A 16,331-nucleotide genomic window follows, 5' to 3' on the forward strand; every position below is an offset into this window, starting at 1 on the left:
TTTTGCTCTCCATGGTTCCAACTACCATGGCCAACTGTGGTCCGAAAATACTAATGGAAAGTCTCAGAAAAAAAAGACATTTTCAATTTTAAATTGCAGGCCATTCAAAGGAGCATGATGGAATCTCACACTGTCCTACACCATCCCTTACAGAATGTGAATCATCCCTTTGTCCAGTGTATTCATATTGTATACATGCCCCGCCTGTTAGTCACTCGATTATTAGATTGACCGTCATGGTATCACACAAAGTGGTTGTATGCAAGTAACCCCCGTTTTACTTAATAATGACCCCAAGGGCAAGAGTAGTGATACTCACAATTCAGATATGCCAAACGGAATCCATAAAGTACCTCTTTTAAGCAAAAAGGTAAAAGTTCTCAATTTAGTAAGGAAAGAAAAAAAATTATCATATGCTACGCTTGCTGACATCTAAAGCACAAAGAAAGGAAGAGAGACTACAAATATTCACATATTTTTATTATAGCATGTTGTTACAATTTTTTCTAATTTATTATTCGTTTTTGTTGTTAATCTTATACTGTCCCTAACTGATATTTTTATAAATATTTATGTATAGGGGAAAAAAGAGGATATATTTGCAGTTTTAGGCATCTGCTAAGAGCGTTGTTATATATCCCCAGCTGATAAGAGGGCCTCCTCTATCTCAATTACACTGAAGGAGACTGAAGACAGTGTGTTCAAAGACGTGAACTCAAAGGTTGGGGCAGAACTGCACTCAGGCCCCAATCCCTGACACTCCATGGGAAGAAGCTCCCTGCCACAGGACCTTGCCGGCTGGGTTCCCAAGTGCTCAACACACCAGGGACACAGAACACCAGCCCCATGTTCCCCATTTCTAAGCTAATGCTGAACAGAGGGAGCCACTGTCTGCTGATCATGAGAGACCTTCAAGCTGGCAGAATGGCCTCCCAAGAGAGATCCCGGGAAGTCCCACTGACTCGTACATTTCAAGTGAAGTCAGATAACGCTTCCAGAAACGTTCCCCAGGAGCAAGTCTGTGATTGGGAAAGAAAGAAACAACCCAAACATCTTTCCAAACTCAGATCTGTCTGTCATTAAGCTTCTCCTGAGGGAGAAAGGGCAGAGAAACCAGGACAGATCTGGGGAAAGGTTGGGCTAATTCTTTTTATTTCCTCATTATAGCAGTTGGCTCGTTCGAAGTCAGTGGAGAGACACCACTGTTAATGGCCAGGAGAGGAGCGCACTCACCACGCGTGCCCCTTCCTCCCAGCAGCGGCAGGGAGAAATCCAAGGTGCCCATGGCCTGCAAGCCCAGGAAAGGGGTCGTGCCCGCCTCGACCATGTTCCCAAATGTGCTCTCAGGACACCGTCTGTGGCTTGTGGTCCACGTGGAACATGGGAACAGAAATATATTCATGCGTACTGAGGTTTGCAAATAATTATTTCTGTAAATCAGAAAATTCAAAATTTTCTTATCATTCTCAGTGGGCTGTCAAGAGGAGGACAGAAAGGAGTGAATGTGAACGTGGAGGAGACACCCGTGGCTTTGCCAATAGTCATGCCCTGGGAATGTGAAAGTGCCTTTTCTTTCCCAAGGGGAAAACATTGGGGACCCTGATCTTTTTCTTCCTTTTTTTGGTACTGGGGATTAAACTCAGGGGCACACAAACACTGAGCCACACCCCAGCCCTATTTTGTATTTTATTTAGAGACTGGGTCTCACTGAGTTGCTCAGAGCCTCGGTTTTACTAAGGTTGACTTTGAACTTGTGATCCTCCTGCCTCAGCCTCCCAAGCTGCTGGGATTACAGGCGTGCACCACCACACCGGCCTTGATCTTCTTAAAATCGCCTCTTTCCCTGATATTGATGCCGCCTGGCTGTAGTTCTCAAGATGGAATACAGCTTATTTCTATTGGTGTAACTTCTTTATTTCTAAATACATAAATAAATACATAAATAAACCTTTATTTGTAGGTGTTTCCATCTGTGGCCAAGAAATATAAAGTTATAAAGGCTATGGCTTGGATCCATCTCCTTCAGGGATTTATTGTGTTACTTTGGGAAAGTCATTTTCCCAAACATAACATGACCCTAGTTATGTGAATAAATGTGAGTAGCTGTGATGATAAATGTGAGTCATTTATTATCCTGTGTGTGTTACGGGGATGATTGTTCTGATGCTCACCTGCAAAATAAGAGTTAGTGTTAAGTACCTACTGTGTGCTAGATGCAAAACCTTATCTCAGTCAACCCACACAAAGTGGTTTATTACCAGACAGGAGTTATTGTCCCATTTTATATGGGGTTTAGACAGGTGACCTGCTCAGCAGTACTTCGATAGGCATGGGGAGCTGTAATAAAATATAAAACACTTGAAAATTATTATTACATTAGCACTGTCACTTACAGCCAAGGCTAACAAATTAGAATTAAATATTGAATGAAACAGTTTTAAAAGGTAAATGAAGGCAGTCTGCAGAATCAGTAAAACCCACAGTCTTTGGAGAAATGTTTGCAGGGCACACCGAGGCTTCCCACATCGGTTCCTTTATTTGGGGGCACACTGAGGAACAAAAGGACCCAAACTTTCTACTCCTGGGGAGCTTTCACTCTCACAGTGGATGCAGACAATGAGCAGACGCACGGGTTCAAACAACGCGACCAAACAAAAGCAGAGTACGTCAGATGGCAATGAAGCTAAAGAGAAAAATAAAGGGAAGAGAAGAGTTTCCAGTTGATTCTCCAGTCAGGGGACACTCTCCTGGAGATGGGGGTGATCTACACTAATACTGGGGGAGGAAACTTCCAGAGAATGGGCAGGCCAAAGGGATGTGGTCCAACTCATCCCTACTCATTGGCTGCTCTGCAGACGTTCCCAGTGATGAGACCCCACCGTGACTGTGGTCCCAGGGTCCTGAGATTGGTAGCAGGAGAAAACATGCTTCAGCCACTAAGTAGCCTTGACCGTCCCTGGAAAGTCCAGCTCCTGCCCTGGTACTTTGAATCCAAACGTGAGCCCATTGTAGTGCACAGAGATGTGGATGGTGCTTCTTCAAAAAGCCCCAAAAGCAAGAGACTCACTTTAGAGGCCCAGGCAAGAAATCAGCATTTTTTTTTTTTTTTAGGAAGACCCAGACCCTGTTCCATTTTTCCTGCTGCCCTCCCATGGCTGCCAAACTGAGAAGAAGAGTGGGCCCTTTGGAGCTGACCAAGCCAGCCTTCGGAGATCGGGTTGTTCAACAGGGTAACTTGCTTTCACACCCAAAGCATTTTAGTCCTGACGTGCGACGGCCCAGCTGGCCCATGGCTCGGGTGTCCTGAGGGTGGCAGAGCCACGTCCCGGCCTCCGCCTCCAGCCCAGCCGCTCCCCTCTGCCGCCCCTACCCCCATCCACTATTAGGTATGCATTTCAGATTTTGAATGGATCTCCTTGTCCGGCGTTAATTGACAGTGAAAGCCCGGTTTTCAAAACCCAGGTACAAGCACCGAAGGTGAGTGATCAGAGGACTGCCCTCGTAATAAATCACCCCGCGCAGGTCGCCGCTTGGAGTGTGAATGCAGTGTTCAATAAAGAAACACACTCCACCTTTCAGCTTCAGGCCGACCCCAGCTAATTGACCTCATTGGAGCCCCTCCATTAATCATTCTGGCACATGGGGCAAGAGGCAGTTTCGCTGCTTAGGTTTGCAGGGAGGAGGGGGACCCAGGCCGCGTGGGGGTGGGGAAGGGCGGAGGGCGCGGTTATAATGGAAGAGGAAATCATAGACAATTCTCCCTTAATTAACTCATTGGATTTCCAGGTTGGCCAGATAGGGTTCGCTCTGCTAAAGGAATGTGGGGTATAATGCAGGGCCTTCATTAACTTCACACCAGGACGCAGGAGTTTCGGTCTCTAACAAAAGCAGATGTGAGCATCTGTACCCCATCCAGAGAGCCACTCTGCCAGAGGACCAGGGGCTTAGCCTAATGCTACATAATCATTCAGTGTCATCCATCTCCCCAGACCCTGATTAATAAATTGCAGCAGGAGTCTTTTGCAGCGGTGACTACGATTTTATTTTGCCTATTAGAGGCACGTCACAGTGTGCAGCAGCCAGGCAGGCTCTGGCTCACCTTCCCTCTCACCCCACCCGCCCAGGCCTGGCCTTGGCTCGGCATTTGCTTTGCTGGTGTCCCCTCCACGGGTCCGTCTTGTTGAAGAACGTGGGGTGCTCTTTGTCAGGCCTCTCCACTCTGCCTCGCCAAGCCTCAGCTGACCTTGGGGAACAGCAAGGAGACCTCCACGGCGGTCAGCGCCAGCTGCTGTCGCCATTTGTTTCTTCAGTGCAACTCAGCAGACCTCCTGGGGATACCTGCGCTGGACCAAGCCACCCCCCGACCCCCGAGGTACACTAGAAACTCACGCGGTGCCTCCTGGGGAACTTAGGTTCTGCACCGAGCCATTTCCTTCTTCAGAATTCAAGATCTGCCGTTTTATACCAACCTGCTTTAAATTAGGCCTTTTTCAAAGGTCTTTTTCCCTACGATTAGTGGCTATTATTCAGGAACGCAATCATGTCACGGTTCACAGGGGTAAACAAAACCCAGAGGGTCAGCAGCCTTCATTGTGGGAGGAAAAGAACGAAAAGACAGAGAGGGAGAGAAACAGAGGAGGGCGAGCTGTGCTCACCCCACACTAGCGCCTCTCCCGCTGCTCCTCTCCCCCGTTTCATTCCTGTTAGTGAACTTAATTGTGGGGTTTTAAAACATCAGCCTGAAGGCATCACCCTGGTCCCCCTCAGTGCGGAGACTCAGCCTTGCTGATCTCCAAATTAACTTGTAAGCAAATACTTCGGGTCCGTGCCCTTCCCTGGCCAGCACCTGGAGGGGAGAGCCGGTCCGACCCCAGGACTGGTGCAGACGGAGTGTGGAGGAAGCGAGAGAGCGGGCCCAGAGCCCCGCGAGGCTCTGTGTGTAATTCAACTCCACTTAACTATATTTATAGCGTGTCTACTCTATGGGCCAGTAATTGTGCCAGTCGTTGGGTTTCGAAAGTTGATAAAACACAGTCACTGACCTCAGAAGCTCAGGATTTCTGACCGGCCCACAAAGCAGATCAGATTTCCTTGATTCTTCTATCGGCCACACAACCACACCTGCAGGACCCTGAAGTGAAGGCAGCTCAGCTCAGGGAGAAAAATCAGTGTTGGGGAGTCACATGAATATAGACAGAATCTGAAGTCTGTCCATTCTCCTTCTGTCTCCCTGGTCCACTTTACTTAACCTCACCGAGGCAGAACGACAGCTATATAACTATATAGCTCTACCTAAGAAGGCTGTGCTTTACATAGGAAAATTCAGATAAATCATTGCAAAGATTGCTCACACAGATAATAATATGCCAGACTAAACTTTTTTAAAATTCAAATAGGACCTCTCCTTCACTTCTTCTAGAAGCACACCATTTTGTCCATCTTAGCAGGAAAAGCAGATGTGACTCTCATGACTGCCCATCAGGAGCCAGAGGGCAACCCTGCTCTCCCCACCCTAACCCAACCTTCTCCTAAGCCCACCAGCACCTCCACCACTCACTTTTGCACATGGACCAGCAGGACTCTTAGCCTTCAGTCCTTTTGTTCCATCTGGGCCCTCAGTGGATGGGATGATGCCCACCCATGTTGGGGAAGATGGATCTTCTTCATTCACTCTACTAATTCTAATGCTGTTATCTTCTAGAAACCCCCTCACAGACATGCCCAGAAATAGTATTTTACCAGCTATATGGGAATCCTTTAGCCTGGTCAAGTTGAGGCAAAATTAACCTTCATAAGTACTCCAACACTTATAGAAGTCAAAAGAGTTGTGCAAGTTTGCACAGATGGTGAGGATTAGTTAACTAAGGTTGAAGCTCAGATCTCCTATCCTGCTTCTTAAGGTTGGATATATTTGATTATGTTCTGATTAGTCCCTCATTTTATACTGAATTAAAGAGTTCTCCAAAAGTTCAAGCTTTCCTAGCCTCCTTACTCATCTCCAGGCGTCATTTAATCCACATCTGCACATCACTCTCCTGATTAAAATGCACGAAGAAGGTGAAATGATAGACTTCTGGTTTAAAGTGGTATCTGAATCTGAACCTTAATCCAATCTCTTCCAACCTCCCTCTGAAATACCTGTAGAGAAACCCAAGGGTTGGGTGGGGGGCAGATGAAAATTCACAAGCAGAAAAAAGAAAATCTACCAGACAAAATAATACCAAAATCCAGAAAGAATCCTGGAACCTACAGACAAATGGAGTTTTGTTAAAATATGACTATTTAATGGGTTTCCGTCTAAGCTTTTAAAAGAAAGAAGGTTTTTTAAAGGTAGAAAGGATTAAAAGAGGGAGGCAGGAAAGGAGAGAAATAGAGAGATGAGGAGAAAGAAAGTCCAGCCTTCCCTTAACATGTCTCCTGACTCAGAGACCCAGAAGCTGTAAGACTCAAAAAATGCAGAAGCGGGCCCTCTATCAGACGACTGTTGTCTTTGAGTCTTGGCAGAGCACCATTCCCCTGTCACACACTCCTACCCAATGTTTGTTTGACAGCCATGCAAATATAACAACTCCCAGAAAATGTCTAGTAAGAAAATATGCAGAAAAGTAGTAACAGATTGCATCCTAGGTCAAGTCCCAGCAAAAATGCTCTGTAAGTAAGAGCAGAGCCAAGAATAAACAAGGTGCCAGTGTCTTCCAGGAGCAGGGCCACATGGGCTCCATCAGTTCAGGGGGTCACAGGTCCCCATGGAGAGGAAGCAGACCAAAACTTCATAAAGCAGACCTGACCCACAGTTTCCATAATAGCAAACCCAATAATATGCTTCAGAGCATCAGTTGTGCAAAGGAGATAAGCTCTGTGATCAATATCACAAAAACTAAGGAAGGAAGAATAAGTCAACACGCCGTGGTGAATTTTACCAAATTAATAGTAACGTGAATACATTTGTAATTTGAATTTCTTTCAAATACTACCTGTACTTGCTTTAGGAAAATACATTCCAAAATTTCCAAAGATTACAGGCCTAGGTGATATGTCAACTCTTCAAATCATCCCTGTTTTCCTGTCCTTCTCAAGAAATGCACATTAAGAAAAAATCTCTTTGATAATAGCGTTTAATTTTTTTTCTTAAAGAAAAAGCATTTAAAAATCAGAAACAGAACAGAGATGTATTTCGCATTGTTGAGGAGGTTGTGGTCAATTCAGTAAGTCAAAGGTACATTAATGAGAAATGTAAATATTAAAAAATAGAGAATTGTCATTATTTCCTGGTGATATCGCTGCCTAGAACATCCATGTGGATCAACTGGACAGTAATTGAGTCTAATAAGACTTCAATAAGTTGGTGTAGACAAGTCCTCAATTTTACTTCTCTTTAGAATCACTTGGAAAGCTTTCCAAATCTATCAACACCTGGGACTCACCCAGAAATTCTGATATAATTGATCTTGAGTGAGACCTAGCTTTGTGTATGTTTCAAAAGCTCCCAGATGCCTGTAATTTGTATCCAAGCTTGAGAAACACTGGTTGGGGAAAAAAACATAGAAAAGATACACAAAATCTAGCAAAATTTTCCTTTATGTCATCAAAAATCAATTACAAAATTCGATGCAAAGAAAATCCTACTAATAACAATATGAACCACTCATAGTCATGGAATTACCATGTGACCCAGCAATTCCACATCTGGTATATACCCCCAAATCAAGTCAAGGAGATATTTTCATATCCATGTTTATAGTAGCATTATTTACAATATCAAGAGATAGAAACAACTGTAGGACCATGGATGGATGCATGAACAGACAAGCAAAATTGCAGCATATATACACAAGGGAATATATTCTTTCATTATATTTTCATTAAAATAAATTGTAGCACATTGTTTTTATCAGCTTTTTTTCACTGCTGTGACTAAAGGACCTTGCCAGAACAACTGTAGAGGAAGAAAAGTTTATTTGGGAGCTCACGGTTTCAGAGGTCTCAGTCCATAAACAGCCAGCTCCATTCCTTGGGACTCAAGGTGAAGCAGAATATCATGGCAGAGTGTGTGGCAGAGGCAAGCAGCTCACATGATCAGAAAGCACAGAGAGAGAGAGATCTCCACTTGCCAGATACAAATATATACCCCAAGGCCACGTCCCCAATGCCCACCTCCTCCAGCCACACCCCACCTGCCTTCAGTTACCATTCAGTTAAGCCCATGAGGTGATTAATTCACTGAGTGGGTTAAAATTTTCATGACCCTCTCATTTCTCCTCCAAAGCTCCTCTCATTGTCTCACATGTGAGCTTTTGGGGGACACCTCACGTCCAAACCATAACACACACACTTCAACACTAATGAACCTTGAAGATTTTCTGCTAAATGGTATGACTAGCCACAGAAAGACGGATTCTGGCTGATGACACGTCTATAAAGTACTTTTAGCTGTCACATTCATAGAAGCAGAAACTGGAATGAGGAAGTTGATATTTAATGGGTACAGAGCTTCAGTTTTGCAAGTGGAAGTGTTCCAGAGGTTGGTCACACAGACTTGCACATGTGCTTACTTACACCACTGAACTGCGCACTTAAAAACAGCTAGGATGGTGAGCTTCATGTTATGGATATCTTAAAACCGCAATTTAGAAGTTTTAAAAGTCATTTTAAAAAACAAAAATTAGTCATAATGAATTTTATATAAGAAATGCTGTATGAAGAATTAAAACCTTTATTGACTTATATTGGAAAAAAATATATCAAATGGAAAAACACACTTCGTGAGATAGCTCATTATCATAAAGAGTCCACTATCTCTAAATTAATTTATAAGTGCAGTTCATTCCCATCAAATCTCAAACACTTTTTTGTGGCTGAATAAAATAATTATCTCTTCATTGAAAAGAATAAACATTTGCCAGTAGACAAGAAAAAATCTAAGACTAGAAGTTAGCTTAAATTTACCAAGTATTAAAATGTATTGGAAAGATACAGTATTTTAAAAAGTCTGACACTCCCAGGGAGAAGGACAGATCACTAAGGCCAGACAGGAAGCCTGGACCTCATCCTGTCTGCATAAGAGCTGATAAAGGTAAAAGTGGAATCTGAACAAATGACTTAACAAATTTCATTTGGACAGTTGGTAGAACACTTGAGAGAAGGGTTGTATTTGATATCAACCTCTCACTGTGCACCAAAATAAATTTCAATTGAGCTAAAAATTTTAATGTAAAAATTGTATTTTAAAAAATGAAAAAAATTACAGATGGCTATTTTCAAGGAATTTCCAGGCAAGACAAATAAAACAAGAAGCTGAGAAGCTGATTCTTCAGGGCTGAGGAAGGTGGAGGGTCAGGTCAGGGGGACTCCAAGAAGAATACAGACCTAAGCGCTGAGCCACAGTACAAAACAGACTTCTGCTCTGACTCCTACCATTCCAGGGGCCCTGAAAAGCAAACACTTGGGTAAACAGGGGACTCAGAGACTTAACAACTCATGGAAGAGAAGTCATTTTTATCTCTGATAACAAGGAGGGGAAAACCCAAGTCTGGGCCAGACCCAGGCATGGAGTGCAAAAGAAGCACAATCTTTTTTTTTTTTTTTTTCCCAGCCTATATGATTCCTACTATGTTTCCTTTAAATGCTCACGGAGATGAGCTTCCAAAAATATTACAAACCACAAGGGAAAGCAGTCTTCAATAAGCAACCACCGTCATGAGCTTAAGAAAGTCGGACATGTGCCATATCCCCAGATTCCAGATAAAAGAAGCTCTTTCAACGGAAGAATATCAACGAGGTGTGTTTTAAATTGTCAAAATGATTAAAGAAGATATGAAAACAATATTGGGAGAAAAGGACATTACAAAAAGCAGATAGACAGATTTGAAAAAAAAGAAGTAAAATAGAACTTCTAAAAAACATAAAAACTATACTCATTGGGATAAAACCTCAAAGAATAAATTAAGCAGCAGATGAGTCCTAGATTAAAAAAAAAAAAAAAAAAAAAAAGAGTATCCAAAGGTCGGAGGAGAGTCCTGAGGTAGCTGCCCAGGACCCCCCAGTACATGAAGTGTGGGGAGTTAAAGGAACGGAAAATACAACAGTGGCTAAGAGAGGAGAAAGTAGGTGAGAAAGTCCAGCACACATTTAATAGGAGTTCCAAGGAAAGGAATTAGGGAGCAAGGGGAGAAGCAATATTTAAAGGAAAAATGATTGAGAAGTTTCTAGCAAATATTAATTGTACTTCAAATATTGATGAAGCTTTGCCATATTTCTTTTTTTTTTTTTTTTTTTTTTTTTGGTACCAGGGATTGAACTCAGTAGCCCTCGGCCACTGAGCCACATCCCCAGCTCTGTTTTGTGTATTATTCAGAGGCAAGGTCTCACTGAGTTGCTTAGCACCTCGTCATTGCTGAGGCTGGCTTTGAACTCGGGATCCTCCTGTCTCAGCCTCCCAAGCCGCTGGAATCACAGGCGTGCGCCACCGCGCCCAGCTCTTTACCACATTTCTTGCACTGATTTCGGTATGAAGGAAAAAGCAATGGACAAAAGGGATAAAATCCCTTAGAACCTACCAGTGCATCAGGGGCAGTCACTGCTGTGGAGAAAATTAAGCAGGGGACAGGAGAGGAATGACTCGGGAGGCTGGAACTTCAAATAGGCAGGTTCAGATAATGCCGAATAAGTAAATTATGAGTAAGACCAAAGGACATCAGGAGTAGTGCATGCAGCTGTCATGAGCAGAGTGGCTCAGACAGCAAAACCGCGAGTCAGGAGTGGGCCTGATGTGTCTGAGGAGCAGCAGGAGGCCACTGGACTATGGCAGAGGGAATAAGGGGAAGGGGTCAGACTGTGGAGGACTCGTGGCCACTGTAGAGCTGGGTGCTCACCTGGGACAAGATGGAGACTCATTTGAGGGTTTTGAGTGAAGGAATGACATGATCTGGAGTGCAGAGAATGGACAGCAGGGGGCCCAAGGAGACCAGGTGGCAGGTGTTGTGACTACGGGAGCTCAGTCAGGGGAAAGGAGGGGACAGTGGTGGAACTCAGAGAGAGCTTCACATGGTTTGCCAAGACTGAAGGTACAGGGTAAATGAAAGAGGATCAGCCACGAGGTCGGGTTTGGGGCCCAGACAACTGGAAGGATCACGTCACCATCCACTGTGATAAGTTGGTCTCGTGAGCAGTGGCGTCAACTGGAACTCAGAACAGAGGGGAGGTCCCATATGCAAATTTGGGGATTGTCACTATAGCATACACCAGTGGAATGACAGATTTTTTCTGTAAAGGGACAGCTAATAAATGTCTTTGGTTTTCCAAGCCATACACCATCTCTCTGGCATATTCATATATATGGTTTGCAAATATTTCTGTAGAAAATACTTACAACTGTGAGTCTAGATGAGATCACAGTGAGTGAGTACAGAAAGATCCGACAGGGTATCCACGCACGGTGCACCGGACACTCCAACATTAACGGGTTAAGAAGATGATGGAGGGCAGCTGAATAGACTGAGAAGGGGGATTCGTGAGGTGGGAGGAAAGCAGGAGCGTGCGGTGTCCTGAAAGCCCAGTGACAGGAGGTTTGGGATCAGGGAGAGTGTGGCTAAGTGGGCTGGGTGCTGCTGACGGGCAGGTAAGAGGCTGATGGGCACTTAGGACTGGCCTACTCCATGTAACCATGCGGAGGTCCTTGGTGGCCTGCTGATTAGAATGTGCACAGAAAAAGAGTGGAGAACAGTCTCTGAAGTTGGCAACCACAGACCACCTTTCAACGAGCTTTTCTACAACGGAGAGAGGAGAAGGGAGTGCCGGATGGGGAAAAGGGACATCAAAAGTGAGTGTGGCCAGCGCGGTGGCACACACCTGTAATCCCAGCAGTGGTACAGAGGTTTTCTGTTTGTTTTTTTTAAGATGTAGAAATGTTTATAAAAGCCTTACATTTCTGCTCACTTTTTATAGTGGATACATTTCTATAGGAACCAGAAAATATTCCACATATACAATAAATGTCACCACAATTTACAGATTATTAGACCACAGTATTTTTTAAGCACATTTCAAAATACACACAATGAAACTGGCTTTTAAAACCACTCAGAAACATTTGAAAAGCAAAGACTAAGTTTCTTTTTTTATTGATTTATTTTTAAATAAATGACAGAGGAATACATTACAATTCATATCACGCATATAGAGCACAAATTTGTCATATCTCTGTATATAAAGTATGTTGACAACCAATTCAAGTCTTCATACATGTACTTTGGATAATGATGTCCATCACATTCCACCGTCCTTGCTAACTCCCTGGCCCCTCCCTTCCCCTCCCACCCCTCTGCCCTATCTAGAGTTTGTCTACCCCTCCCATGCCCCCCCTCCCTAACCCACTATGAGTCAGCCTCCTTGTCAGAAAAAACATTTGGCATTTGTTTTGGGGGGGATTGGCTAACTTCACTTAGCATTATCTTCTCCAACTCCATCCATTTACCTGCAAGTGCCATGATTTAATTCTCTTTTAATGCTGAGTAATGTTCCATTGTGTATAAATGCCACATTTTTTTATCCATTCATCTACTGAAGGGGGTCTAGGTTGGTTCCACTGTTTAGTTATTGTGAATTGTGCTGCTATAAACATTGATATGGCTTTGTTCCTGTACTATCCTGTTTTTAAGTCCTTTGGGTATAGAACAAGGAGAGGGATAGCTGGGTCAAACAGTGGTTCCATTCCCAATTTTCCAAGGAATCTCCATACTGCTTTCCATATTGACTGCACCAATTTTCAGTCCCACCAGCAAAGTATGAGTGTACCTTTTTCCCCACATCCTCGCCAATACTTATTGTTTTATTCATAATGGCTGCCATTATAAATAGAATGACTGGAGTGAGATGATATCTTAGAGTGGTTTTGATTTGCATTTCTCTGATTGCTAGAGATGATGAACATTTCTTTATATATTTGTTGATTGATTATAGATCCTTTTCTGAGAAGTGTCTGTTCGGGTCCTTGCCCCATTTATTGATTGGGTTATTTGATTTTTGGTGTTTAACTTTTTGAGTTCTTTAGATACTCTAGAGATTGTGCTCTATCTGATATGTGAGGGGTAAAGATTTGCTCCCAAGATGTAGGCTATCTTCACCTCACAGATTGTTTCTTTTGCTGAGAAGAAACTTTGTAGTTTGAGTCCATCCTATTTATTGATTCTTGGTTTTAATTCTTGCGCTATAGGAGTCTTATTAAGGAAGTTGGGGCCTAATCCCACATGATGGAGATCAGGGCCTACTTTTTCCTTCTATGAGACACAGAGTCTCTGGTTTAATTCCTAGGTCCTTTATCCACTTTGAGTTGAGTTTTGTGCATGGTGAGAGATAGGGGTTTAATTTCATTTTGTTGCATATGAATTTCCAGTTTCCCCAGCCCCATTTGTTGAAGAGGCTATCTTTTCTCCAGCGCATGTTTTTGGTAACTTTGTCTGTTAGGGTCTGTAAACAAGTCTGGATGGCACCTGGCATTTTGCCGGGAGAGTGGTTTGTGAGATGGCACCAGCGAGCCATTAAGTGTGGAGCTTCCTTATTGGTTGACTGCTGTATGTAGTTTATGTTAATTAGATAAGCTGTGTGGAATGTATATATACCCCTCCTGTCCTACAATAAACGGCTCCCACTCCTGCTGTATCAATCTACACAAGTTGTTTTCACACCCCCCCACCCCCCGTTATTTTGCTGCAGCCGGACTGCGGCATTTGTGTAATATAAGATAATTGTAATTTTGTGGGTTAGTCTCTGTGTCCTCTGTACCATTGGTCTACCTGCCTGTTTTGGTGCCAATACCATGCTGGTTTGGTTACTAATGCTCTGTAGTATAGTTGAAGGTCTGGCATAGTGATGCCACCTGCTTTACTCTTCCTGCTGAGGATTGCTTTATCTATTCTGGGTTTCTTATTTTTCCAGATAAATTTTGTGATTGTTTTTTCTATTTCTATGAGGAATGCCATTGGGATTTTTATTGGAATTGCATTAAATCTGCATAGTGCTTTGGTTCTGAGGTTTAAAAAAAAAATTGTTGAAAGCAATCTAAAAGAAAGATTGGACCCACCTTTCCAGGGCCATATGAGAAGCCAGAAGACAATGGGATGTCCCCAAAGTGAGTTTCCCAATTACAGATTCATATGGAGGGAAGGCCAGCTATAGGTATTTTTTTTTAGGCAAAGATTCAGTGTTTACCACTATTTTACTTGGACATAATAGACACTAATGGGTGTATTTCATTAAGAAGGAGGAGGAACCTCAGAGGAAGAAGTAAGAGGCCAAAGCAATGCTGAGCAAAGACACTAAGTAGGCACTCACATTATGGACGTGAGAACTGTGATGTCCACAATAATGCTGGGAGGCTTGACAGCCAGGTGGAACCACTGAAGAGGCACGGACGATCATAGCCAAAGCCGTCCATGAGTCCTGGTGGTCTTGAGAAAAGTAGATATAGTAATAAAATTGAATTTTTTTGTATGTCAAATATACATTTTACAAATTCGAGTGTTGATGTTGCATCCACTGGAGATCCACATGGAAAAGACTTGGACCATGTTGGACCATGACTTACACCAACACAAAAATTAACTCAGAGTGGACATGAGGCATAAATGTGGAGAGCTAAAACCAGAAAACTCTTAGAAAAAAAAAAACAGGAGTAACTCTAGGTGAGCTGGCTTGCACAAATATTCCTTAGATAGGACACCAAAAACACAAGTAACAAAGGGGGAAAAAAGATAAATTGGTCTGGACCAAAATTAAAAACTTTTGTGCTACAAATGTTACCATCAAGAAAGCAAAAGACTACTCACAGAAGGGGGTAAAATATTTGCAAGTCAAGAATCTGATCTGGACTTGTATCCAGGAGCTCTTCAGAACTCAGACAACTTAGTCATAGGAAGAAAAATTATGCAATTAATAAAAGCAAGCAAAGGGTCTGAACAGACATTTTGCCAAATATAGAAATGACCCAAATATCACATAAAAATATGCTAAACATCACTGGACGTTAGGGAAATGCAAAGTAAAATCACAACAGATATCACTTCACCCCCATTAGGATGACTACTAAAAAGAATAAAAGATAATCGCAAGTGTCAGTGAAGAGGCGGGGAAATTGGAAGCCTCATACATAGTTGATGGGAATGTAAACTGTCGCTGCCACTTTGGAAAAGTTTGGCAGCTCCCCTAAATAAGCTCAATGTTGACTCACCACACCCCCCAGAAATTGCACTTATCGGTACACGCTCAAAGAACTTGAAAACATATGTTCACATAAAAACTTGTACACAAATGTTCTTTGCATCATCATTCATAATGTCAAAAAGTGGAGACAACCCAATGTTCATCAGCTGATGAATGGATAAATTAATACGGTCTATCCATGTAACGGATCACTATTCAACTGTACAAAGCCACAAAATAGAGATACAGGGTACAACCTGCAGGAATCTTAAAAACGTTAGAAGCCAGTCACAAAAGAACTCTTATTGTATGGTGGCATTTGATGAAATGTCCAGAATAGACAAATCTGTGGGGACAGAAAGTAGATGAGTGGTTTCCGAGGGTAGTGGGGAAGGGAGAACAGAGAGCAACTGATAATGGTCATGAGGCTTCCTTGGGGGTGATAAACCATTGGAAATAGATTGTGGTGACGGCCGCACCACTCTGTGGATGTCTTTAAAACCCATTGCAAAGTCCACATCACATGGGTGAGGGGTGTAGCATCCGAAACATGTCTCAACAAAGCTGCTGAAATATTTTAAGGGTAGCTCCCAAAAGAGTAGAAATAGATTATCTATGTAATTTCTAAGCCAGCGGAGGTTAAGAGCATACTAATTTTAAAAACCGGTTAAAGAATGGCAGGAAAGAAGAAAAAGAAATACACACACACACACACACACACACACACATCACACATCACATATGGATGGTTGCAAATCAATGTTTAATTACACTATATTCAGAATGATGTCATCTCAGTGTGTGTGTATGTGTTACTGGGGACTTGTATTACGGGGTGTTTTAATCAGCTTTTTCGTGGGCTGCAACCAAAAAAAAAAACTGAAGAGAACAATTTTAAAGGAGGAAAGGCTCCTCCAGGGGCTCACCGTTTCAGAGGTCTCCATTCAGAGACAGCTGGCCCCATTCCTGGGGCCTGAGGTGAGGCAGATCATCATGGCAGAAAGGGGTGGTGGAGGGAAGCAGCTGGAGACACGGAGCCAGAAATCAGAGAGAGACTGGCCGCGTGCCGTGGCACACGCCTGTAATCCCAGCAGCTCGGGAGGCTGAGGCAGGAGGGTCCCGAGTTCAGAGGCAGC

This window comes from Ictidomys tridecemlineatus, chromosome 14 (assembly GCF_052094955.1).
Source record: "Ictidomys tridecemlineatus isolate mIctTri1 chromosome 14, mIctTri1.hap1, whole genome shotgun sequence".
Classification (NCBI taxonomy): domain Eukaryota; kingdom Metazoa; phylum Chordata; class Mammalia; order Rodentia; family Sciuridae; genus Ictidomys; species Ictidomys tridecemlineatus.